Source organism: Talpa europaea, assembly GCF_964194135.1.
Source record: "Talpa europaea genome assembly, chromosome: 8".
Taxonomy (NCBI): Eukaryota; Metazoa; Chordata; class Mammalia; order Eulipotyphla; family Talpidae; genus Talpa; species Talpa europaea.
This window is the reverse complement of record NC_140075.1, coordinates 43,708,112-43,723,542: the sequence shown is the minus strand read 5'-3', so window position 1 is coordinate 43,723,542 and position 15,431 is coordinate 43,708,112. Positions and strand designations below refer to the sequence as shown.

The 15,431-nt window shown below is 34.7% G+C and overlaps 1 protein-coding gene across 1 annotated transcript in view; it reads left to right on the top strand.

Annotated features, from left to right (window-relative positions):
* The window catches only part of RFX7 (regulatory factor X7), a gene marked incomplete at both ends in the record, with an annotated part of 89,720 nt that overhangs the window by 27,128 nt on the left and 47,161 nt on the right, over positions 1-15,431 (top strand). The window lies entirely within an intron of this gene.

Sequence of the window (15,431 nt, the reverse complement as noted above, 5' to 3'; positions counted from 1 at the left end):
TAGTTATAGATCAAAATAAGGGAAATTGTAAGCAACCCTGATCTCAGTAAATTTTAAAAATTGAATATAATGGGAAAATTCTAAAAAACTAAATTACTTCAATAATAGAAAACCTGATTACCCTACAACCATTAAGGAAGTCGAATTAGTTCTTTCAAAAAACTGCCTACCATATCCCAGTAGTTTTAAAACTAAAATCTACCATATACTCAAGGAACAGATAATTTTAATCTATGCAAACTCAGAATTTAGAAAAAGAGGGAAGATTTCCTGGTTGTTATGAAATAAAATATGTTAAACTCCTTTTATATTCATTGTCAGGAGGTAGAGCCTAATTCCCTCCCCATGAATGTAGATCAGACCTAATGCTACAATCCTAACCAAAAAATGCATTGTGACAGCATGGGACTTTAGAGAATAGTTCATAAAAATCACTGCAGCTTCTTCCTCACTCATTCTGGTGGATTCCATATTCTTTGAGAAGCCAGGTACTTTGCATGAGGATTCTCTACATGTGGCAAGACCTGTATGGTGAAGAACTAAAGCTTCATGTGAAGGGCATGTGAATAGACTGTCTTAGAAGTGAATATTGCAGCCCCTGCTGACCTCCTGACAACCCATTGACAGAACCCAGCCAGCCAATCACTCCCATGTTACTGATGCACATAATCATTAGATAACAAATATTTGTGGATTTTTAACTACTAAGTTTTTTAGTAATTCATTGTACAGCAAGAACTAATATATACCCTTGCTCATTTTGTGAGGCTAGAGTTATATGGTACATAACCCAGCAGAACATAAAAATGGCCTTAATTTTACTGTGCCACTCAAACATAGGAACAGAAAATTCAAATCAAAAATTAGAAAATTGAAGCTGAAGATATATTTAAAATTTGAGATATTTAACCTGAACTTATTGCAGAGTACCAAGTTCTTTAGAAAATCTAATCATATAATTTACCGCTTTAACAGATAAAAGAACACAAATTATTTGATTAACTGAATTAATGTAGGAATTTAATAACATTCAGTATCTTTTTTGTGACAAAAATTTTTAGCAAGCTAGGAATAAAACTTCCTTAACTTGCTAATGGTATCACCACTAATGACAGAAAACATACCTATCAGTGAAAAAGATTTAAAAGACCCTCTTTAAAATTAGAAACAAGATATAGGGGTGATGATTATTGTGCAAAATTCTTAGTATATCAACAATGAAAAAATAAAAGAAATTAGAAGAAATAAACATAATCTAGAGAGAAAATTCAGGATACGTAAAAGGTATTGAAATTATTAAGATAGTCAGACAAAAACATTTGCTAAGACAACATTATGTGCAAGCCTTTATTTTAAAAGATTTCAAACCCTTATTGGAAGATTTCAAAGAAATTAGACCTCAATAAATGGAGAAGTGTACCATAAAGTTTTTTCATTTCTTACCAAATAGGTCTATAAATTCAATGTAATTTTAATGAAACTAGTGTTTTTTCCAGAAATCATGCAATCTGATACTAAGCTTTTTGTGGAAGAGAAAGTGCCTAGAGTAGCCAAAAAGCTCTTAAAGAATGACAGGATTAAGAACTTGGAATACCAAATGCCAAGACTAATTGTATGACTTTGGTTTTTATGGCTCAGGGGTTCCAATTTCTCCTTGCCAATACTTGTTATTTTTGTTTCACTTTGTTTTTTGAGAGTAGTCATCCTGATGGGCATGAAATGGCATCTCATTTTTTAACCTGTGAATGTCCAGTTATTCCAGCATGATTTATTGAAAAGGCTTTTTTTCCTTCATTGAATTGCTTCTGCACGTTTGTTAAAAATCAGCTGAGCATATTTGAATGACTCTGTTTCTAAGTTATGCTCTGTTTTGTTGATCTTTGTGCCTGTTACTGTGCCAGTAAAAGGGTAATATCAACTTCTTTAAATGAATTGGGAATTTTCCCCTCCTCTTCTGTTTTCTTTAAAGACTATAGAATTGGTGTTAATTCTTAAACATGTGGTAGAATTCTCTAGCATTTGGAGCATTTGTATTTTTAATTTTTGTTAATCTTATATCAACATAGTTAAAGTGAAAAGATATCACCAACTGAGAGAAGATAGTTGAAGCACAACTGGAAGATTAGTATTTGAAATACATAAAGAAGTGCTATAGATAATTTAAAAAGAGAGAGCAAATTTAATGGCATTTGGGCAAAAAGCAAAACCAGAAATTTCACAAAGAAACATGGTTTTAAAAAAAAAACTTGAAACATGCTCGGATGTGTTAGTTCTCAGAGAAAGCAAATCAAAACTTTTTTCATACCCACTAGATTGGTAAAAATTAAAATGTCTGGTGCTACGCTACTGTCATTTATAATGATCTCTTGAATATTTTGTTAAATGTCAGCTTCATTTTATGTAGTCTTTCCTTTGATTCTGTAGAAAGAACAGTAATCCAGCTTAGAGATTTGTACAGGTCTGAAAATATTTTTTGGTATTCTTTGTTTTACCCATGACACCATCTACAAGCCATAGAAAAATTTCCCTTCTTAGGTGAAATAATTCTCTTTTTACTTTTGCTGTCTTAGTTGGCACTCATACAGGTATTTTGGATCCCTTTTGGTTCTAGACAATGCAGTGGTTTTAGATGTTTCTGTGTACGATAATTACTATGGTTGCCAAGTTATTTTTTCAAACTTTGTACTATGAAGCTCACAAAATTCTTAAGCATGACTAGTTTCAGCACAACAGATTTTGAATCAGATGCGTTTTCAATACTCATTCCCATTTGATTTTAAAGTTTCTTTTTGGTCTGTAGGAAAATACAACCAAAATAAGGTTTTTTTGTACAATTTTAATAAATCTTGTATTCCACAGTTGTCTTACCTGAATATAGGAATAGCGTGGTATTAAAGCTCCATAGGTGGACCATTGCCCTTTTTTTACTTTACCATATCAAAAGGGTGGTCTTGATACTATCCTTAGTGTTTATTTTGGGACGTTGTTAGGAAGTAGGTCCTCAAAGCCTAACCCAGCAATTCTCTCTTTAATGTCCTTACCAATATTATACTAGTGATTCTCCTTGGGGTTGTAGGAATATAGTCTTACCTGTGCTTCTAGATCAACATTTTCCAACTTTGGATACTACTTAAAATGATCCATGAAAATCAAGTTTCTTTATTAAATTAGCGATAGAGCTCTTTTTCTACCTTACTCTAAAATGGTCACAGTGCATATTAGCACATTAAAGTCCATGAGTGGTCCTGTAGTACAGGGGTGAGGAAACCTAGGATTTGTTTTACTCAGGAATTACTTGAATAGTCATTACTTTTCCCCCGGGATACCTGTTTATCTCAGGAGGAACAGTCCTCACAAAAGGCATCTCTTGGATACCACAGTATGTCACTAATGTGTAACCTTACAGCTCTCTGTGTATTTCAGATGGCCATGTGACAGCTTGTAACATTTTCAGACTCCTTTATACTGACCATCTATCTTCTGCCTATGTTATGTTGTACTCTCTTATTGATTGCAACACATAGAGGTTTTGTCACCTGTGATTCTTGGTTTTAAGCAAAGGACAATTAGATTAATTTAGTGACTTATTTGGGTTTGCACAATGTTGAAATACTGATTACTTTACTGTCTAGTAAAATCTAGAAGGGAATTATTCTACATGTATTATTATTGAAGGCAGTCCACCTGGAGGGTTGGCAATTTTATATAATTTTTAAGGATTAAGTCCTATAATTAAAGGGCAATAGATGTGCTGTTCTGTCTATGCATGCCCACCTCTGGAGAATCATCAACCTTTCTTATGTTCTTTTAAGTATAGCCTATAAGTTGTACTGTGCCATAGACCTGCACTGTCCGTTACACTACATGTGGCTGTTAAAGTCCTTGAAATATGATTAAATTAAATATTGAGATATATTGTTAGGTATAAAATAACTATTTCCAAGACTTAGAATGAAAACAGGATCTGGAATATTTCAGCATTTTATATTAATTACACACTAAAGTTGTAATATTTTTAAATATCAACATTTATTAAATTTAACTGTGTATTTCACTACTTAATGGGGTTACTAAATAATTTTTAATGATTATTGTGGCTTGTATTACATTACTGTCAAACACTGAGACTTTACACACTTTTTCCACCAACTGATAGACCTGAGAGAACAAATCTCATTGTTTAGATTTTTATAAAGATTTCCAAAACCCCCAAAAAATTCTGGGGGGAATTTGAAAACATAAGAACAATGATTCTGATTCCACAAGTTTTTATTAAACCTAGGACAAGATTACTACTATAGCTTTATTTTTTTTTAAGGTTTATTTATTAATTTGTTTGTTTATTTATTTATACAAGAACCAGGGTACAGGCCAGATGTGTGGGAGGGTAAGAGGATTCACCAAAGACAGAGTGGGGAACAGAACAGGCAGACCAAAGAAATACACTGCTGAGGGGAGCAGCAGGCAAGACAGGAGAGGTCTGCCGCGCCATGTGGGACTCTCGCTGTCCAGCCCGGATCGAACCAGCGCTGCAGAGGCTGCAGACAACTTCACAACGCTGCGCTCAACTGCCTGCGCCACCAGGGGAGACCCTACCATATCTTTATATGAGGAATCATGTTTTAGGCATAAGGAGAAAGATGAAAAAATCTGGGCCTTTTTAAAAAAATAAATAAAATGTATCTTGGTATCTTTCTTAACATCCTTTGAATGTATTCCTTTTTTAAAAAAAGATTTGTTTATGCATACAAGAACTGGGGTACAGGCCAGAGGTTTGGGGGTTGTGGGGATGGATTCACCAGAGATAGAGTGGGGAACAGATCAGGCAGGCTGACTGAAATACACTGCTGAGGGGAGCAGTGGGTGAGTCAGGAGAGGTCTGCTGCACCATGTGGGTAAGCTCCGTGGCCAGGGATCAAACTCATGCTGCAGTGGCTACGGATAGCTTAATAGGTTTTGTCTTAACCCCTGGTGCCACCAGGGAGGCCCTGAATGTATTTTTTAATCTCTTTAGATAGCTTTATGCTTTGTACACTGAAACAACATTTTTGGGTCAGGCCCTCTACTTTTGGTTTTTACTGTGCTTTGGGGAAGAATATTTTCACTATTAACTATCAAATTGATTTTTATGGCTTTTCCTTTGATCTTGACAAAAACCCTATGATTTGGGAATTAAATTGAGAGCAGTAGGACATTGCATTTGGTGGCTTCAGTTTTTGGAATAGATATTGGGGATACTGAATGCTTTGCTGCCCTAATAAAGTCTAGAAAAAAGTAATAAACCTTGTCTTTCAAAAGCAAAGACTATATACGCAAGACTCATTTCAACTTCAGTTTTAAGAAATGTCTTAGTAACTGTTTACGTGAAACATTAACATAGTTTCTAATCTGCACTTTAAGCATCTTTCCCTGAGTCTGCCATATTTGAGGAAACCTCATTTTAACTTTGATAGCCTACAATCATTCCCACTTTATTTTCTTTCTTTCAAAATCTCAGCTAAGCTTCTAATTAATACTCAATACCATTGTTTGGTTTAATGCTTTCAAGTTTTAAAAGACTGACAGACAAGTCATCTATTGGTGATACTAAGCACATCCAAATAAAATGAGGTTACTTACCTTTATCCCCACTTCTTGTTGTTTCAGTTTAACAATCTATTTTATCTCTCACCCCATTTGCTCAGAATGTAACATAAGAAGATACTGGACAGGATGCTTGTATAACTCTATGAAGCTTTGCGGGTCACTAATTTTCCTCCCTGAGCTATCAACATGATACTATTCCATCTTGTTTCTTTTAAAAGCTTTCTATGTTTTTCAAACAGTAAAATATATGAGGGTTTTTTTTAAGTTTGAATAGAAAAGAAAACCTCTCAAAATCTCCCAAAGGGAACAGAGTTCCCCTCATACATGGGTCTCTATGTATATACACTCCCTCACTTTTCATCATTTTTATGAGCTCATTATCTGTTTTGTGGGTCAGGCAAGTTTAACTGTCTTTGGAACCTGAGACTGCCCCTGTAGATCAGCACCAAAGAGAATTGAAGCCCAGCAGAAGTGTATGACTTTGGAGCTAGCCAACCTATTTACTGGCAATATCTAATCTTTTTATGGAGAAAGAAGTTTCAAAATGATGAGAGAGGGAAGCACAAATCTTCTTCTTAATTAAAATCCCAGTGTATAATAGAAGCATGATTGTAAAGTACAATAGTAACATTTTTACTGGATAATGGGGCCAAATAAAAATCAATGTATGACCTTGCACAAGTCATTTAATCTTTTTGATCTACTATAAGTGACAGGGGTGGACTAGATTTAGTTTCACCTGACATTTATTAAGCATCTGTTACTTGCTTATTATTGTAATATGATTTTTATATAAATTTTCTTGTTTAATCTTCACAAAAATAACTTTGGAGGTGCTGTCACTACCTCAAGAAAAAAGTAGAGGACAGAATTGGAAATCTGTTCAAAAACCATGGTTTTTTCCCTACTGCATGTACTATGATGTTTCTTATTAGGTAAATGTATTGAAAGATTTTTTTACTTTAAAATGTGTATCTTGTGTGGGCCTCCCCAGTGGCGCAGCGGTTGAGCGCTGGGTTGCGAAGCTGCCCCCAGCCTCTGCAGCACCGGTTCTTTCCCCGGCCACTGGGTGAGGGTCCCACATGGCGCGCAGACCTCTCCTGCTGCCCACTGCTCCCCTCAGCAGGTATTTCATATGTCTGCCTGTTCTGCTCTCTGCTCTGGCTCTGGTGAATTCTCTCACCCTCCCGCACTTCTGGCTGTACCCATGCTCGTATTAATAAATAAATAAATAAATCTTTTTTTAAAAAAAAGCTATTAAAAAAAATATGTATCATGTGAGCAAATGCTTTCCTTTTATTTGACTTCACATTTGAATCCTGTTGACTATTTGAACTTTTATTATCAACTTGAAAATTTGTTTGCACTGAAAAAAAAATTGGCCAGTACATAGATTAGGACTAAAGAGAACAGTAGTATTTGTTCAGTACCCTGCCTTCCCGAAGTACAGATATTCCTAATCCCTTTAGAGCATAGTTTAATTTAAAGCAAATTAAAACTCAACATTTAGGGCCTCCCCGGTGGTGCAGCGGTTGAGCGCTGGGTTGCGAAGCTGCCCGCGGCCTCTTCAGCGCCGGTTCGATCCCCGGCTGCTCCCCGGCCACCGGAGGAGGGTCCCATATGGCGCGCAGACCTCTCCTGCCGCCCGCTGCTCCCCTCAGCAGTGTACTTCGGTCCTTCTGCCTGTTCTGCTCCCCGCTCTGGCTCTGGTGAATCCTCTCACCCTCCCGCGCTTTTGACTGTACCCAGTGCTTGCATAAATAAATAAATAAATAAATAAATCTTGAAAAAAAAAAACAAAAAAACCTTCAGGAATATGCTGTCTATGAGTCGAGGAAAACAATCTTAAAAAAAAAAAAACTCAACATTTAAAACAATGGGCAAAAATATAAATGTACCTATATGTGGGAAAAATGCAAAATGAGGAGAAATAATTGATTAGAAAAATAAGTCATCCTCTAAACTTTCAAATACTAACAATCAGTATCAATGATTGTTTAGTAAACATTGATTAACTCAATAGACATTGGTTATAATGGATAAATCTGATTTTTTTTAAAGTTTTTTATATAGACTTTACTTGTGGAGTTAAGTCCTTTTTAATTCTAATAATAGCAAAAGATTTTTAGGCCTTAAACAAGTCTTTTTTTTTTCCTTTGGAAAGTATATACTATGCACTCTGCATTTCTAATCTTTTATTTTGAAAAATTTCACTTGTATGTAAAAGAGAACAGCAGTGATTCCTCATGCCATTCTTATTCAGCTACAGCTAGTGTATAGTTAATCATATATGTATGACCCCATCTGTAACCCACCGAGTGGTTAAATCCCAGATACCACATTTCATCTGTAACTATAGCTATATGATTACCCACTACTAAAATAGCAGTAATTCTTTAATATCATCTAGGGTATTAGTGCTCCACTTTCCTCATCTCATTTTTTTTTCTTTACAGTTTGTTTAAATGAATACCCATGCATTGTTTTGGTTGATCTCTCTTAATTTATAGGTCTTCTTTTGAATGTTTTCTTATAGCTTCTCATTGATGGAAGAAACCTGATCATTTGTCATCCAGAGTTTCCCATAAGTTGGGTTTTGCTGATTTTATTCCTATAGTGCGATTTATATTTCTCTTCCCTCTGTTTCTTATATGTTGGTAGGTAGGGGTAGTGGTTTGATGGTACTAGATGTAGTTTGATGGTACTAGATGTAGATATGTAGACATGCTTCAGGATTTCAGCAGGAGTACTTCATAGGTAGTGTTATGTATGTCTATCAGAAGCTAAGCCCCCTTTCACTCCTAGGCAGCATGCTTTCTTGATTATACTGATTCTACTGCATGTAGTTGCTCTAGAAAGCTGTTTTTCTATTGAGGATCACTGATACAAAAGTCTTTCTTACTCTCCCTTTCTTTTCTAGTGTACCCTTCCTGTCCCTCCTCAACCCCTGCCTCCACCCCTCTCTTGATCTCTCGTTTGATTTTCAGGTTAGGAGTTGTTGAGAAGAGACTATCCATCCACCTGTTGTTTGTTCCCAGATTATTTCATTAAGAGTATAGAAACCAAATGACCATTGTAAGTAGAGTAAATGCAACAAACATACTTGTAAACAGCTTTTCCAATCAATCTGGATTTCCTATGGCACAAATAACCACCTTTCCTATAGGAAAGCTTCATCCAGAGTTTGCTATATCAAATTCTTGCTGTATTTTTGCCCCCTTTTACTTAGGCTTTCATGAATATTCTAAGACGACAACATGATAACCACAAGTCATAATTAAAATATGGTGTTCTGGATTTTGAACCAATGCAGTACCAAGAAGGCCACATTCTCATCCTGGGGAAGAGAAAACAGAATCAGTACTCATTTGCATCAACAGTATCTTTGCCTCCAGAATTCCAGAGTTCTGGAAAACCTTTCTTCCTGCAGTCCACCCCTTTGATTTGTATAGTTCTGATGCTTAGTTTTTATCAACTACCATGATTTAAATACCTTTTCTTCATACTCCTACCCTACCTAGCCTCCTTTTTGCTCCTTTTCCTTCCCTCATTCCTCCTTTTATTGATCACACATTTATAGTTGCCTTGTGTGTACCATGAAAAGTGTTAATCAACTTAGGAGACAGATTAACAAGACAGGCCTGTCTACAAGGGAAAGAATGAAATGCTATGACCTATATTTATCTTCTTAGATGAGGGGTAAAAATACATCACACAGAATCTAGGAAAACTCAATCCCAATCTTGAAAGCAAATATTTAGAAGAAAATAAATCCGTTTGTGAACTATAATAAGGAACTATTTTTAAAAACAAAATACCAGGCCTCCCTGGTGGTGCAGCGGGTTAAACACAGCTCTGTGAAGCTCTCTGAAGCCTCTGCAGCATGGGTTCAATTCCCTGCCACCTAAGGAGATTCCCACATGACACAGAAGACCTCTCCTGTCACGCCCGCTGCTCCCCTCAGCAGTGCTTTTGGTCTGTCTGCCTGTTCTGCTCCCCACTCTGTCTCTGGTGAATCCTCCCCCTCTCACCTCTGGCTTGTACCCCAGCTATTGTATAAATAAAAAATAAATCTTTTAAAAAAAAATACCAAAAGCACTTCTCATGAGGAAAAATATTAATAAATTTGAATATATAAAAGCAAAAGCTTTCTGCAAAACACTATTAAAAAAAACTACAAATGAGAAGATATATGTAGTTCATATAATTGGGAAAAGATTAGTATCCAAACTATAAAGAGGACTCACAAGTAAATGAAATAATAAAGGCAAACAACTAAATAGGAAAACAGAGAAAAGCTGTGAGTAGGCAGTACGCAGAAGAAGGCTTAGTGGTTAGTAAGCATATAAAGATGTTTAATTTTACTAATTCAGGAATGCATATTAAAATAACTACACATCAGATTGACAAACATTTGTCATTATCAGATTTTGGAGAGGATAGAGAAGAATTGTTTTCATTCACAAATAATGGAATATACTTTGAAGAACAATTTAGCAACACTTAGAAAGTTGAAGAACAATATCTATAAGGTTTGTATATGTTTGTGTCTGAGAAAAAGTCTTGCAGTGTGTATAAACAGTATTGCCAAATGTTTGTTGCAGTTTTGTTTGTTAAGGGTATAAAGCTGGAAATACATTGATTCCATCATTCAGGGATTGTCTAAATAAAAAGTGGTATGTTCAAACAATGAAATACTGTATGTGTGTTAGTTTATTAGGATTGAGTGCCTTAAACAACAGTCATTTATTTTCTTAAACTTGCGGGGTCTAGAAGTCTAATATCAAGGTATCAGCAGGCTTGATTCTTTCTGAAAAGTATGAACAAAGGATCTCTTCCAAGTCTCTCTTAGGCTTGCAGGTGACACTCTCTCTCTGTCTCTTCACTATATAAAAGTAGGCAAAAACTGTGAACAATGACTATTTAAATAACTATTTTCATCACCACAAAGTGAAATTACAAATGCATTAAGCAATCATTTCCCATTCTCCTGTTCCCTCAGCCGCTGGCAACCAACAATCTGCTTTCTTTCTCTCTATGGATGTAGATATTCTGGATAGTACATATAATTGGAATAATACAATATGTGACCTTTTGTGTCTACCTCTTCTAGCATAAAATTTTCTAGATTCATCCATGACTTAGCATATTTCAGTACCTCATTCCTTTCTCCGGCTGAATATTCCCTTGTATGGATCAATCATATTTTGTTTATCCATTCATCCATTGATGGACATTTGGGTTGTTTCCAACTTTTGGTGCTTGTAAATAGTGTCTATATTTATGTGCAGATTTTTGTTTGAATACTTATTTTCATTTCTCTAAGTATATACCTAGGAGTAGAATTGCTGGTTCATATAGTTTAACTTTTTGAGGAAACAGCAAACTTTTCCAGCATAGCAGCTAGGAAAGCAGCTCTACCATCTTAGATTTCCACCAGCATGTACATTGGTTACAATTTCTCCCCATCCTCACCAACAGATCAGTATTTTTAAGAAGTCAGACTAAGAAAATGAAATAAAATGTCTGGGTGGTAGGATTCAGAAAGTAGTTTCTATTGCCATTATTTTATAGTTTTCTGGATACACTTTTTAATTCTACCCTTGTAGAATTAACTATTATTACTATGGTTATTTTCAAACATCAAATTCAGATCTAATTTGAGCAAATTGCAGGTACATGCATTCATTAGGGACAAATACAGTATAAGGTGAAAATATGCTTTACTATGCTTGACGGTTAGCTGAGTCATCATCCACAAAAATCTGAAGTCAGTATATTTTTTAACAAAATGTAATGATTTGTTTTGGTAAAAATGGAATTAAGTTTCTTCCAGTTGATATACCTCTCCTACCTCAGATTTTTCCATGGGTGAAACCTATTGTCTATTTCCATAGGTGAAATCAGTATCTATTATTCACATATCTCTATTTCTGCAACAGAATTTTGAATCTCATGGATAGGAATTGTGAGTCACTCTGAATTCAGACTTAGGTACCCCAAATAAATGTAGAAATAGTATTGAACTTTTAGATGGGGACAAATCTGGTAGGGATGAGTGTGAGTCTCTTAGACTGTTATCTGTAGTTAGCATTTTATAAACAATTTGTTAAAACTGAAAACAGGTTCTAAAATGTTTCTAGCAAGCAGAAGTCTCTAAATATTCTCTTAGGCATACTGTTATTTATAGTGTACTATGTATACATATAAACACACCCGCAAGCATACATTACACACTATGTATGTTTGACCCACTAGTGCTAATATAGCTATTGTAACATTTAAATCTGAAGAAAGGGAAATTTACATGGTATTTTTGTGAAGTATTTCTGTGAAGTAAAATGTTTTAAAAGAAAATTTAGTAATAAACTGTGTCTCTTCTGTGTGGCTCACTAGGTAAAGTTTTACCTGACTTTACTTTGTAATTTGGTTTAGAGCAAGCAAAATATGCCTTCTCGAACTGTATCTCTCTTCATTAAATTAATATATAAACTCTTGCCTTTTCTCTACTCCATTGGTCTAGGATTAAGGTTTTATGTTATAACATTGTGGTGATATGACTTTATGTGCACAGCTCTTGAACTGAAAGATTTGTAAGTGATTAGCATGTTCCATTAACTCAGTAATGATACTCTCAAAATTTTGGTACCATTATTTTATTGTTGTTTTTCTCTATTACCAAAATGTCAGATTGATGCTATTAAAAATTTTACAAAAGTAAAAACTTTTTAAAAAACCAGTGATACCAAAAGTTTTAATGCATGTCAAATATAATTATCAGCAATTTAGAAAGTGTCAAAAAATTTAGAAAAATATTAATGTTAAACATGTTATCGGTTGAAAATAAATTATTTGCAGGTAAAATTAACAAAATAGTTTATTCAAAAATAAAAAGAAGCCATTTAAACAAATATTAAAAAGTTACTCATTATCTACCTGTTTTAAAGTGCAGGCTCAAATATGCATCTGATTTATTATTGATTAGTGAGTATTTTTTTTTTTGGATGTTTTTCCTGCTGATGTGAAAACACTCTGAGTAACAGTGAAAAAAAAATGGTTAGTTAATTCCAACTATTTCAGATACATCCATAGATGATCTCACTTTTTATTTGATAACTTTGAGGATTTTTTTTAGCATTCATTAAAAATTTCATAGATTTAATTTCTATTTTTGATGAAGGTTTTGGATGCTTATAGTTGAATAAGTAAAAAAGATTTTACAAGACTTGCTAAGAAAACCCATAATTCCCCAACCACTTAACTCATTGATTGTAAGAGAGAAACCAAGTAGAATAAATATTACCTCCTGTCTTCTTTTGCTCTCTTACCTTCTTCCAATGACTGATAGTGACTGGAACCAGAGAGGGAGGGAGCGATATAGAAACTGTGCATAAAGGCCAGCCTCCAAGTTGTTGCAAAAGGTGGAGAGGAGATCTGGAAGGGCAAACAGAAAATATCCAACTCTGAATGTTCTCTTTAAAAAATATAGAGTATCCAGTTTTTACTTTTCACCTTTGTGAGGATTAATTTTTTTTTGTTTTTTGCATAATCTTATTTCTTCCAAATAGGGATTTTGTATTCCATTTTTAAGGAGACTGTTTTGTCACTCATATCAGACATTTTCTTCAGTTGTATACTTTATCTGAGTATACTTAAAAGAAAGGCATAAAAGTTTATAGGAAGCTCCTTGCAAGTAGATGGAGCTTGTAGTAGGACCCAAAAATTTGCATTTCTAACTAGTCCCAGGTAATGCTAGTCCAGGAATTTTTTAAGAACTGCTGCTCTCGGCAGTAGATTAGTTCACATCTCTGAAAGGGAAAGACAGGAAAGAAGAGGGAAAGTTAAGCTGCAATGCTAGAGAGTTCTGAAGCGGAATGCCCCTTTATATCCCTATGTTGATCAACCTTTAGGTGTGGACTGTCCCTTGAAGCAGATTTGACATTGAAGAGTGAAGTTTTCTTCAGCCTAGGCAATTTCCATAGGGCTTTTTGCTGGAGGCACTGTCAACAGCTGGATGCCAAGATCCTTCTCTAATGAAAATGGAAAATGAGCAGTAGTGTATTACAGAGTCCATACCTACTCCTTCCTATCCAGTGCCCAACCCTGTCTTGAGCCAACCACTTTATTAATTTTTCTTTCACCACAAATTAATTATGCCTATTTTAAAACTTTATATAAATGGAATTATAAACAGTGAACTATTCTGAGTGGTATTTTTGCCTCAGTATAGATTCATCCATATTCTATATATCAGAAGTTCTTGTTTTATTTTGCTTTTTTCATCGCTGAGTATTCCTTTCTACAAATACACCACATTTTAATCTATTATATGGATTACCATTTGGATTGTTTTCGTTTAGGGCTAATATGACTGAAGAATCTGAACATTGTTGTATTAAGTCTGTTATGTAGACACACAACTTCATTTCTTTTGAATATATATCTGGAGTATAATTGTTGTGTTATAGAATAGCTTTATGTTTAACTACAGAATTTATCCAGAGCATCTTTTGCCTTTCACATTTCCACCAAGATGCATGACAGTTCTGGTTTTTCTAAAGTTTTGCCAACTTTTGTCATTTTCAGTGGTTTTAATTTTAGCCATCGTAGTGATCATGTAATAGTATTATTGTGATTTGATTTGCCTTTCCTTGATGACTATTGACGTTGAACATGTGCTTGTAGGAATTCAGTATACATTGTGGGCATAAGTCTTTTTGTCAGGTAAATGGTTTGCAAATTCATTCTTTCCATTGGTGGCATATTTATTTTCTTAAATGATGTTTTGTGGTAAATAGAAATTGATTTTTATGGTAACGGAGTTTAATTAGTTTGTCTTTAAATGTTTATTGTTTTGCGTCCTAAGGTACCTTTGCATATGCTCAGATCATGATATTCTCCTATGATTTCTTCTAGAAACTAAGTTTTCATGGCTAATTTTCGGTAGACAGATCCATTCATCTATAGATGTTTCTAGTTATTCCACCAGCATTTGTTGAAAGGATTTTTCTTTTTTTTTTTTTCAATTTTTAAAGATTTATTTACTTACTTATACAAGAACCGGGGTACAGGCCAGATGTGCGGGAAGATCTGCCTGTTTTGGTCCCCGCTGTCTCTGGTGAACCCTCTCACCCCCTGCACCTCTGGCCTGTACCCTAGATCTTGTATGTATAAATAAATAAATCTTTTAAAAAATAAAAATAAAACTTGAAATGTAGGTACAATTTAAAAATTTGAGGTTACTGATTACATTTACTGAAGTGAGATTTAAATGTTAATTTTTTAGTTCCTCTATAGCTATATGCAAATGTAAATAACCCCTTTTTGTTACATTTGTTTGGCTCTAGAACCTTTTTTTTTTTTTTTGCATGGAAGAACTGGGGAACTGGGGTGTAGGCCAGAGGTGCAGGGGAGAGGTAAGAGGATTCAGCAGAGACAGAGTGGGGAACAGAACAACAGGTGGATCTACTGAAGTACAAAGCTAAGGGGAGCAGCAGTGAGACAGGAAAGGTCTGCTGCACCATATGTGAGTTAGCTGCCTGGATGAGATAGAACTCAGCCTATAGGGGAGATAGCACTGAGACTTAACCCGTAGGCCACCACGGAGGCTCTCTAGAACCTTTTTGTCAATGTTAATTTAGTTTATAACATCTTTTAAAGGTTGTATATAAATTATCTCAATATTTTGTACAGTTTCATTGTATTTTCACTTGTGTTCTACAACAAAATCCAAATCACAGTTAAATATTTTTAATACTAACTTCATTTTTTGTATTAATAACTATATATTCATGTAGATGAATATGTAGTGACTTTCTTTGTGTTATTTATTTCTGATTATATTC